At 42.5% G+C, this 11,987-nt stretch overlaps 1 long non-coding RNA gene across 1 annotated transcript; it reads right to left on the bottom strand.

Annotated features, from left to right (window-relative positions):
• Positions 1–325: 325 nt before the first annotated feature.
• On the bottom strand, positions 326–11,222 carry LOC139039623 (uncharacterized). The gene is made up of 4 exons (XR_011492957.1): positions 10,732–11,222; positions 10,066–10,247; positions 8,334–8,456; positions 326–860 (listed from the first exon to the last, which is right to left on the bottom strand). It is a non-coding gene; the product is annotated as an uncharacterized lncRNA (long non-coding RNA).
• Between the last annotated feature and the right edge of the window lie 765 nt (positions 11,223–11,987).

Raw genomic sequence — 11,987 nt, 5'->3', positions numbered from 1 at the left:
AGTTTGGGTAAACTCCAGGAGTTGGTGATGGACAGGGAGGCCTGGTGTGCTGCAGTCCATGGCGTCGCAAAGAGCTGGACATGACTGAGTGACTGAAATGAACTGAACTGAAACTTCTAACCATATCACAAGACCTAGGGACTTTCCACCCAGGACTTCCCAACAACAGGGGGCACCCTCACTGTCTCTGGACCTCCCAAGCACCACCCCAGCCACAGCATACATCAGCCATCTCTTTAGTCAGGGATGGGAGGGGCTCTCCCAGTAATAATTTTGATCACCCAGATAGGTGTGGTGACTCCACAAACAGGTGATGACATCTGTTAATCAGTATTTTAGTACAACCAATTCATATGAAACAAAGCATGATACGCATTGTATTACATAAGCTCCCACTCCTTCCCCCCGGAAATGTTAATTAGCAATACATATCCCAGGGTTTACTCAAAAATCTGCCTAAAATTAGCCATTTCTTTATATGTCTGCCTTGCTAAACCCTGGATGTTTGGGGAGTTGTTGGGATACAAACACCACAGTCTTCCCCACAATATCACATGCTCCTCCATTTTCAGTGGGGATATGATCAGGGCCATGAAGCTGTGGAGCACCACACTTCCCAGAGCCATCACTCTTACAGTGATATAAGTCCAATCTCTCAGATGGTCTTTGTCCCTCCATACATCGGAATTTGTATATCCAAATGCTGTTCTGGAGCTTATCCTGGGTTCTTGACTCCCAGTCTTGACTGCCCTCCCCACCCGCTTTCTTCAGAGAGCCTGGGAACATCCATACAGGTCTCACATGTCCAGTAGGTACTGTCAGTGCTGGCAGATCATTTGGGGATGAATTTCTGATAGGTACTTAGAAAACCAAGAAAACAAATTTTAAAAAATAGAGAAAGAGACAGAGAATTAATTATTAAGTCAGAGAAAGACAAAGAAAATGTAACTGTAACACATTACATGATTCAATTCAAATGATATATAGTTTTTCAAAACAATATTATCACTAAGTATTGATTTCACTAAATATTATGCCATAACTTTATTGGGAGGATGGAAAGAGGAAAAGGTGGGATGAGGTCTTCAAGCTAAACCTTCACCTTCAGACAAAAGAGATCAACAGACTATATCTAAAATTAAAAAATAATCAAGAAAGGACATTACATGCAGTTTAATTAGAAATTTAGGCAAATATCAGAAACAACAGCTGAAAACACTTGTCACTGGAGAGCAGGGACAGGAGACAACTATTCTTTATGTAAAGTTTACAGAATTATTTGTCTTTTTAATTTCTTTCTCAATAGATACATATATTCATACATACATAAGTTTAACTGTAAAAAGCATTAAATAAAAAATTTTAAGCTTGCCCATTAAAATAGAAAAAAGATCACTGATCTTCTACCTCTGAGAATGGAGGGACTTAATACTAGGAGCATGATTTTTTTCACCTAAGAAGAGTTGGCATTCCTTGCATTCCTATACACTAACAATGAGAAAACAGAAAGAGAAATTAAGGAAACAATACCATTCACCATTGCAACAAAAAGAATAAAATACTTAGGAGTATATCTACCTAAAGAAACAAAAGACCTATACATAGAAAACTATAAAACACTGATGAAAGAAATCAAAGAGGACACAAGCAGATGGAGAAATATACCGTGTTCATGGATTGGAAGAATCAATATTGTCAAAATGGCTATACTACCCAAAGTAATCTATAGATTCAATGCAATCCCTATCAAACTACCAACAGTATTTTTCACAGAACTAGAACAAATAATTTCACAATTTGTATGGAAATACAAAAAACCTCGAATAGCCAAAGTAATCCTGAGAAAGAAGAATGGAACTGGAGGAATCAATCTGCCTGACTTCAGACTCTACTACAAAGCCACAGTCATCAAGACAGTATGGTACTGGCACAAAGACAGAAATATAGATCAATGGAACAGAATAGAAAGCCCAGAGATAAATCCACGAACCTATGGTCACCTTATCTTCGACAAAGGAGGCAAGGATATACAATGGAAAAAAGATAACCTCTTTAACAAGTGGTGCTGGGAAAACTGGTCAACCACCTGTAAAAGAATGAAACTAGAACACTTTCTAACACCATACACAAAAATAAACTCAAAATGGATTAAAGATCTAAATGTAAGACCAGAAACTATCAAACTCCTAGAGGAGAACATAGGCAAAACACTGTCCGACATAAATCACAGCAGGATCCTCTATGACCCACATCCCAGAATCTCAGAAATAAAAGCAAAAATAAACAAATGGGACCTAATGAAACTTAAAAGCTTTTGCACAACAAAGGAAACTATAAGCAAGGTGGAAAGACAGCCCTCAGATTGGGAGAAAATAATAGCAAATGAAGCAACAGACAAAGGATTAATCTCAAAAATATACAAGCAACTCCTCCAGCTCAACTCCAGAAAAATAAATGACCCAATCAAAAAATGGGCCAAAGAACTCAACAGACATTTCTCCAAGGAAGACATACAGATGGCTAACAAACACATGAAAAGATGCTCAACATCACTCATTATCAGAGAAATGCAAATCAAAACCACAATGAGGTACCATTATACGCCAGTCAGGATGGCTGCTATCCAAAAGTCTACAAGCAATAAATGCTGGAGAGGGTGTGGAGAAAAGGGAACCCTCTTACACTGTTGGTGGGAATGCAAATTAGTACAGCCACTATGGAAAACAGTGTGGAGATTTCTTAAAAAGCTGGAAATAGAACTGCCATATGACCCAGCAATCCCACTTCTGGGCATACACACCAAGGAAACCAGATCTGAAAGAGCCACATGCACCCCAGTGTTCATCGCAGCACTGTTTATAATAGCCAGGTCATGGAAGCAACCCAGATGCCCATCAGCAGACGAATGGATGAGGAAGCTGTGGTACATATACACCATGGAATATTACTCAGCCATTAAAAAGAATTCATTTGAATCAGTTCTAATGAGATGGATGAAACTGGAGCCCATTATACAGAGCGAAGTAAGCCAGAAAGATAAAGACCATTACAGTATACTAACACATATATATGGACTTTAGAAAGATGGTAACAATAACCCTATATGCAAAACAGAAAAAGAGACTCAGATGTATGGAACAGACTTGTGGACTCTGGGAGAAGGCGAGGGTGGGATGTTTCAGGAGAACAGCATCGAAACATGTATATTATCTAGGGTGAAACGGATAACCAGCTCAGGTTGGGTACATGAGACAAGTGCTCGGGCCTGGTGCACTGGGAAGACCCAGAGGGATCGGGTGGAGAGGGAGGTGGGAGGGGGGACTGGGATGGGGAATACATGTAAATCCATGGCTAATTCATATCAATGTATAACAAAAACTACTGTAATGATGTAAAGTAATTAGCCTCCAACTAATAAAAATTAAAAAAAAAAAAATAAAAAAAAAAATAAAAACATATGTAATGAAATCCAACCATAAAATAAAATTTTTTTAATATTTTAATCTAATCAATCACACTGGGTGTTTTTACACATAATAAAAAATTTCTGTGTTATTACAGATTCTTTAGGAGAATACCAACAACTGCTCTCTAGTTGGACACTGGAATTTTTTTTCTTGGAGAGATCTAATGAGCAATGTAGTGCCTAGAACAGTGCCTGTCACATAATGGGTACTCCATAAATGTTTGTTATATGATGAATAAATGAATGAGAGATACTAATTCATTAAACACTTGTGAACATCTAGTTTTCTAGATTCAGAGTTCAGTGACTCTAACCCTATCTCTGAGTGAGAAGGAAGCAGTTCCTTGAAAGCAGAGACAGTGTTGGATCTATTTTGGGGTCCTGATCTGGAAAAACTGACATTACCCACTCTGTGTCTAGTACACCCCTATTTTTACAAGGATTTTATACTAAATAGGCACTTTTTGAGCTGTCTGGTATATCAGGTGCTCAAAGATTCCTAATTTTGGAATGGCCTTCCCCTAACTTATGGGAAGTGAAATGACAGGAAATGTTTCCCTTCATCCATTCAACAGTATGTAATGACTGCCTTCTGTGGGCCAGGCACCATTCTCGGCTCAGCTTAACAAACAGACCAAAATCTCTAGCCTCGTGAGGCCCATAGATCATAGAGAAGTGTGTTAATTGCCAAATATTTGGGACTGTTCCAGATATCTTACTATTACTGATCGCAGGCTTAATTCTAATATACTTCAAGGACATACTTTGTGAGATTTCCTTTTTTTTTTCCATTTATTTTTATTAGTTGGAGGCTAATTACTTTACAATATTGTAGTGGGTTTTGTCATACATTGGCATGAATCAGCCATGGATTTACATGTATTCCCCATCCCGGTCCCCCCTCCCACTTCCCTCTCCACCCGATCCCTCTGGGTCTTCCCAGTGCACCAGGCCCGAGCACTTGTCTCATGCATCCAACCTGGGCTGATGATCTGTTTCACTCAGATAATATACATGTTTCGATGCTGTTCTCTCGAAACATCCCACCCTCGCCTTCTCCCACAGAGTCCAAAAGTCTGTTCTGTACATCTGTGTCTCTTTTTCTGTTTTGCATATAGGGTTATCGTTACCATCTTTCTAAATTCCATATATATGTGTTAGCATACTGTATTGGTCTTTATCTTTCTGGCTTACTTCACTCTGTATAATGGGCTCCAGTTTCATCCATCTCATTAGAACTGATTCAAATGAATTCTTTGTAATGGCTGAGTAATATTCCATGGTGTATATGTACCACAGCTTCCTTATCCATTCGTCTACTGATGGGCATCTAGGTTGCTTCCATGTCCTTGCTATTATAAACAGTGCTGCAATGAACATTGGGGTGCACGTGTCTCTTTCAGATCTGGTTTCCTCGGTGTGTATGCCCAAAAGTGGGATTGCTGGGTCATATGGCAGTTCTGTTTACAGTTTTTTAAGGAATCTCCACACTCTTCTCCATAATGGCTGTACTAGTTTGCATTCCCACCAATAGTGTAAGAGGGTTCCCTTTTCTCCACACCCTCTCCAGCATTTATTGCTTGTAGACTTTTGGATAGCAGCCATCCTGACTGGCGTGTAATGGTACCTCATTGTGGTTTTGATTTGCATTTCTCTGATAATGAGTGATGTTGAGCATCTTTTCATGTGTTTGTACCTGCCCACCTGCCCTCCCTTCCACTGGCCCAGCAAGGGTGCCATACACACTCTGTAGGCAGCACCACCACTCCTGCCCACAGGCCAAAACTCCAGGTAGCAAGAAGAGGTTTCCATTTTTAAAAGCCTGTTAAGGTTTCTTTATGAGCCACCGTATGGTCTACCTTGGTGAATATTTTGTGTGCACAGTTGGAAAAAAAATGTGTTTTCTGCCCTTGCTGAATATTCTATAAATATCAATTAGGTCGATATTGATATTATCCAGATCTTCTTTGTCTACTGTTTTCGGTCTACTTTTTCTATCAGTCCCTGAAGTCTTCATCTACAATTGTTGATGTCTCTTTCTCTATTCTTTTTCTTTTCTTTCTCCTTTCAGTTCCAGTGGTCTTTTCCTCATGTCTTTTTAAGCACTACCTTAGATACACACATATTTAGGATTGCTATGTCTTCTTAGAGGATTGACCCCTTTATCATTATGTAACATCACTATTTATCCCTGACAATATACCTTATATTAAAGTCTAAATTTTCAGATATTAATATAATACAGCTATTCCAGCTTTCTTTAGTGTTTGCATATTTATTTTTCATCCTTTACTCACAATGTATCTATGTTTTTATATTTCAAATGAGACAATGTAAAGTGATCTAATATAGCAATTGAAATATAAGAAAGACAGAGAATGAGGCAGAAGAAATACTGGAAGAACTAAGGACTGAGAATTCTTCAAAATTCATAACAGACACCAAACCACAAATCCAAAAGCTCAGAAATACCAAGCAGAAAACAAAAACATCATACCTAGGTATATCATTTTCAAACTGCTGAAAATAAAAGATGAAAAGGAAATCCTGAAGACAGTCGGGGGGAGGGGGGGGAAGGCATATTACATTCCCTGGGGAAGACTAGAGACTCTCAGAGTAGTCAGAAACATCATTCCAGTACCTCTTTAGAAGATCATCAATCCAAAATTTTAAAAAGGAAAAAACAGAATTGACTTCACCAAACCTGGAGCATCTGTTTTGCAGCAATCAACGATTTTAATAACATGCCTTTTGAGCACAAGACATTAGAGAAGGGCCTTATTCAAAATAATCCAGGAGAACAACTCCCCACACACCATACACTTCTTTTACCAGTTTCTTCATCAACCTGCCTGCAGGTGACTTTTGCGCTGTTCCCCCACGAGCCCCACAGAGGGGCACTGGAGAAGAGCAGGACGCCTGTAGGCACATTCAGCTTCAGGGAAGGAGACTAAACACACTGCCAGGTGGGAATGACCCACCCAGATTTCTGGAAACAGGCTGGAGGGGCCGGGCGGGGATTGATCACACCTGCTCTCACCAGAACTAGAGAGTTCACTGGTGAAGAGCGCAGGAGGTATGGCAACAGGGCTGCTGGTGATGTCGATCAGCTTCAGCACCTGCGATCTGGTTCCCACACCCCTGGGAGAGGGCTTCCCCCATAGCTCAGCTGGCAAAGGATCCACCTGCAATGCAGGAGACCCCAGTTCGATTCCTGGGTCAGGAAGATCTGCTGGAGCAGGAATAGATGACCCACTCCAGTATTCTTCGGCTTCTCTTTTAGCTCAGCTGGTAAAGAATCTACCGGCAACGTGGGACACCTGGGGTCAATCCCTGGGCTGGGAAGATCCTCTGGAGCAGGGCATGGAAACCCACTCTGGCCTGGAGAATTCCATGGACTGTACAGACCATGGGGACACAAAGAGCCAGGCACGACTGAGTGACTTTCAGTTTCACTTTCACCCCTGGGAGAGAAAAACCAAAGCAACAGAAAAAAAGAAAAATTGTAATAATAGCGAACTGAGTAGAAGACACAATCAAGATCACAGTATCAGACTAAAACAAGTAAGTGTTTGCTAAAGAAAAGCTAGATGTAAGATGGTAGACCAGGGTCTCCTGCATTGCAGGCAGATAAGAAGGTAGACAGGAAAATTGAAAAATAAAATGTATACCATGACACAGAACAATTAAGTGATGGGACACAGATGGTGAATGTGTGTCAGGAGGAGAAAGAAGAAATGAAGAACTGACAGGAAGAAAGCATATGTTGTTCATGGGAAGGTGAGTGGGTACTCTGGAGCAGAACTGACTCACAAAAGCACGGGGATACATGTTGTTGAAGGAGGGGGCCAAGAGGGAAGGCAGGAGAAAGGGTGCTGGTGCCCATGTTTACAAGTGATTAAATTAGTCTTCTACCCAAAATCTCTTTTCACCTAAAATGCACAGAGGAAAATTATTAATGTGCTCACAATGGATCAAGAAACTGATGATTTAAATGATTTGTAGGTACTAATTAGCAGTCATAGCTTCCAACATCTTTAAAGGTGTGCAGAAGGTTGTTAAGGGCTCCCTGCTGGATCAAGGCTTCCTCACTTTGCCAAATAACTTTATTTTTAAGGACAGAGTCCAATTCATTTTCCAAACTACCTCCAAAGCCCTAAATGGCACTGGCCATCACAGAAAGGGAACTTCCTCCCTGAAGCCATTCTCCATCCCATTTGTTCACATGCCAAATTTCGCCCCTTCAATATGTTAATATTTTACGGAAATTGAAAATTCATATCCCCACACACAGTGAGACAAAGGACCTCATTTGGGAAAAAAAGACCATTCAAAATTAGGTCTGGGGGAGGGGGGTTGGCAAAAATCTTTCCAAATGTAGCAGGACTTGATGGCCCTGACTACCAAGTTAGCATTGGTGGGGCCTGGAGACACTCCCAGGGGGACCAATAATGCTGGGAGACTGCATGTACTATTAGCCTGTTTTCACTCTGGACTTAGCAGCTACTGGACAGGTAATAGTTCTCTGGAAACACAGAATGATTAACTGGATTCTTTTTGTCTCCATAACCCAGTGGAGGAACTGGGATTCTCTCACTTACCTGAAAGATTTCCTGTTACTAATTAGAATATTAAAAGCTTATGGAACAATAAGGTGACCGAAGTTTAAGTCTGAGTTTAAAACTCTATAGTGACCATACTCAGAATTAGGCAAAGCATTGTTTTGAGTCTTCAGATTTCAACTGTGTAACAGAACACAGCACTGCATTAGAGTTTGTCATCAAAGTAAGAAGATACAGTCCAGGGAGGCAGGGTTTTATGAGACCCAAATTATGATAAACATTTACTACACATTATTAAATTTTACCTCAAATCCTCTGAATGCCTGTCCTGGTTTTTCTTTCCTGGACCAATTCCCAGAACCTCAATGAACTTGGGTGTCACATTGACAAATCCATGGAGGATGCTCTGCTCGGGGTCCCGTTTCCATCTGCAGTGAGAGAAGACAAGTGGGCCTCTGCCCTGGGGAAGACAAAGACCCCCTCCCTGGAGCGAGCATCTCCACCACACTCACTGTGGAGAGGAAAGCGCCTCTCCTGCCAGGAGCTCAGCTGGTTTCTCCAACTAAGTTTAAGCATCTGAGGGGAACAGTGGGCTCTCCCAGGAAGTCAGCACTTTCTGGGTTCTGGGAGCTTCCTGATCAGAGCTCCAGCCTGGCAGCCAAAACTCTGGCTATCGAGGTATAGATGGGACCCCCTACCCCAGAGTCATCTTTCAGGTACCAATGAATTGCACTTTCATTCATCAGGGTTTTCTTGGTGTTATGGGTTGAATTGAGGCTTCCCTGGAGGCTCAGACGGTAAAGAATCTGCCTGCAGCAGGAGACCCGGGTTTGATCCTTGGGTCGGGAAGATCTCCTGGAGAAGAGAATGGCTACTCACTCCAGTATTCTTGTCTGGAGAATTCCATGGACAGAGAAGCCTGATGGGCTACAGCCCATGGGGTCACGAAGAGTCAGACATGACTGAATGACTAACACACACACACAGGTTGAACCATGTCCCTCACAACATAACATATTGAAATCCTAGCCCCCAGTTCCTCAGAACATGACCTTATTTGAGATAGGGTCTTTACAAAGGTTATCAGGGTAAAGTGACATCATTAGGGTAGGTTCTAATTCAATATGGACTGGCATCCCTATAAAAACTTTGGACACAGACAGGCATGTACAGAGGGGAGACAGTGTGAAGAGACACAAAGGAAAGATGTTATTTATGAGCCAAGGACAGACCCTGGAGTGATCCTTTCCTCACAGCTCTCAGAAGGAACCAACTTTGCTGACAGCTTGATTTCAAAAATCGAGTCTCCAGAACAGAGACAATACATTTCTGTTGTTGAAGCCACTCAGTTTGTGGTACTTTGTTACAGCAACCCTGGGAAACAAATACACTTGACTTCCTCTCCTCCCAGACTAAGCAGGTCAGGACCAAGGAGAGCATATCTAGATCCGAGTCAGTCCTATTTTGGATTGGATTCCACAGCGGAATGAGGGAAATAAGCTCAACAAAGGCCAAGCAGTGTTACTAGGAATTTTATAAGGGATCTGGTCCCTCATAGGGGATTGAGTCCTTTGACCCAAAATCTAAATGTAACAGACACACAGACTGTGCATGTGTGTGTGTCCTATAGGATAGTGGTTGTAAAACGGTTACCCAGAGTGAGGTCTCCAGGAGGCTTCCACCAGGCTTTGTACAAGGTGGTGTACAGGTGGTATCACGAATTCCATATTTCTGCCCCACCCAACAGTTCCTATTCAGCCTGGTCTCCAGTCAGAAAGTAAACCTCTCTGCCAAAATTACAAACAAATTTGCCTATTAAAATAAGTTTACTTTGTCCACCTGATGCAAAGAGCTGACTCACTGGAAAAGATCCTGATGCTAGGAAAGACTGAGGGCAAGAGGGAAAGGGGACAGAGGGTGAGATGGTTGGATAGCATCACTGACTCAATGGACATGAGTTTAAGCAAACTCAGGGAGATAGTGAAAGACAGGGAAGCCTGGCGCGTTCATAGGGTCGCAGAGTCCTACACCACTTACCAACTGAACAACAACAATATAAAAACATTAAGCTTCTCAAAAGGAAAGGTTCCACAGACATAAAGGGCAGCAGCTTTAGCTGAATTCCATGATCTAAGTGATTGGTTGTTTCTTTTTAAATTCTGTTAAGAAAGCTGATGGCTTGGGGGAAAAGTCACAGACAAAACTGTACTTGAGTTTACCTGAAACAAAACAGAGAGAAATTGTATTAAAAAAAGAAAAAAACTATCCAGGTTTTTACAAGTGGAATTTAAAATATATAGATAAGACACAGAAAAAAGAACAGAAATGAGTATCTCTAGTGCTGAGAGCTTCACACATTCTTCCATTCTTCACACACCTTTCCCTTCCTCTCTCCACATAAATTCATTCTTGGCTAGTTACCAGAAAAATTATAGGACATTCAGTCAAATTCAAATTTCAGAGAAACAAGAAACACACCCACATACACACATATACATTTAGTATACCAAATGTATATTCCTGATACATGTATATTTATTAATAATGTTTATACATACTATGTAATGTATTTAGCATATTTTCCTAAACACATAGTATAAAAATATATAGTTAAATACATTTCAGTATAAGTGTGTACCAAATATTGCACGAGACACACACCCAAAAAAAATAATCTGTTGTCTATGAAAAATTCAAATTTACCTGGCATTCTTTTGTGTGCGTGCTAAGTCTGCCAACCCTGTTCTGGCCCCAAAGCCAGGCCCCTGACAGCTCCGAAGGAATGTATTTATCCCGGGGGGGTGGCTGTATTTTAACCCTGCTCTAGCAAGAGACCCCAAAATTCACTGGGTCCCTCCTCCGAGGCGATGACCCTAGGAAGCTGTCTGCCCTCGGGGTAGGGGTCAGGGGCTGGGTCCTGGGGACAGCGGGGAGCGGGGCAGACCGCCCGGGGCAGGGCGCCAGCCCTCACCATCCGAGAGACCAACAATCAAAGCGACAGTGACTCCCTTTTGCCTCCAGAGGCCCGAGGAGAAGCAGCTCGGTCTGGGGAGTGGGAAGCGGGGTCGGGCCGCCGGGCCGCCCGGACCTCGGGCGTGGCGGGGCCCTGCCCTGCGGCCGTGAGGCGCCGGCGGGGCTGCGGGACCGTAGTGGCGTTCCCGCCACAGAGGTTCGGGCCGCGGGCTCCGGGAAGGGGCCCCGGATGTCCCGGCTCCTCCTCGGCCTCCTCGCGCCCCCTGGCGGCCGCAGCTGGACACGCGGCACACTCTGAGTCCGTTCCCGCCTGAATCTGAGCACCTGCTCTGGGGGAGCCAGGGCTTCGCGGGACAGGGCAGAAGAAAGGGACCCTTTCAACCGAAGGCACCTCTTTCAGGGTCTTCAGATGCAAGGTGATAACTGAGCTCCTGGTCAAAAGTCCCCAGGAACAACCTCACTACTACTGAGAGCACTTTTGCTCGTGACTTCTGCAGGTATTAGCTTAAGGCTCTGCTAGCCCCACCACTTGGAATAACTTGCGCTAAATGTGATGAGGAATCCATCTTTTCAAACACAAGACTTGCCAAAGTGTAAGAAAGATGTAAGTGGACATCTTGCTCACTCAGAATTAATAATATCCTCAGGCTCTTGCTGCAAACGCAAAAAGATCAAGGTCTTGGGCCTTGTTTTACCTAATTCACACAATGATTCCATCCTCTCCACTTTCCACAGTGCTGTGTGCATGTTCTCTAAGCTGACAGAAAAATCAGGAGGCAGACGTTCTAGTGAAAACTGAAGGCAAGGGGTCCTAACAGCAGACTGACTGTCTCCCTCCTTCTCCACCCCAAGCAAGTTAGTTGACAAATACTGTCAAAGTCTTCACAGTGAGTGGTAATTTTACGTGTCAATTTGGCTGGGCCAAAGGACTCTTATATTTCAAACACGGATCTGGATGTTGCTATAAAGGTAGTTTTTAAATGAGG

This window comes from Odocoileus virginianus, chromosome 19, assembly GCF_023699985.2.
Source record: "Odocoileus virginianus isolate 20LAN1187 ecotype Illinois chromosome 19, Ovbor_1.2, whole genome shotgun sequence".
NCBI lineage: Eukaryota > Metazoa > Chordata > Mammalia > Artiodactyla > Cervidae > Odocoileus > Odocoileus virginianus.
This window is presented reverse-complemented; position numbering and strand designations above follow the sequence as displayed.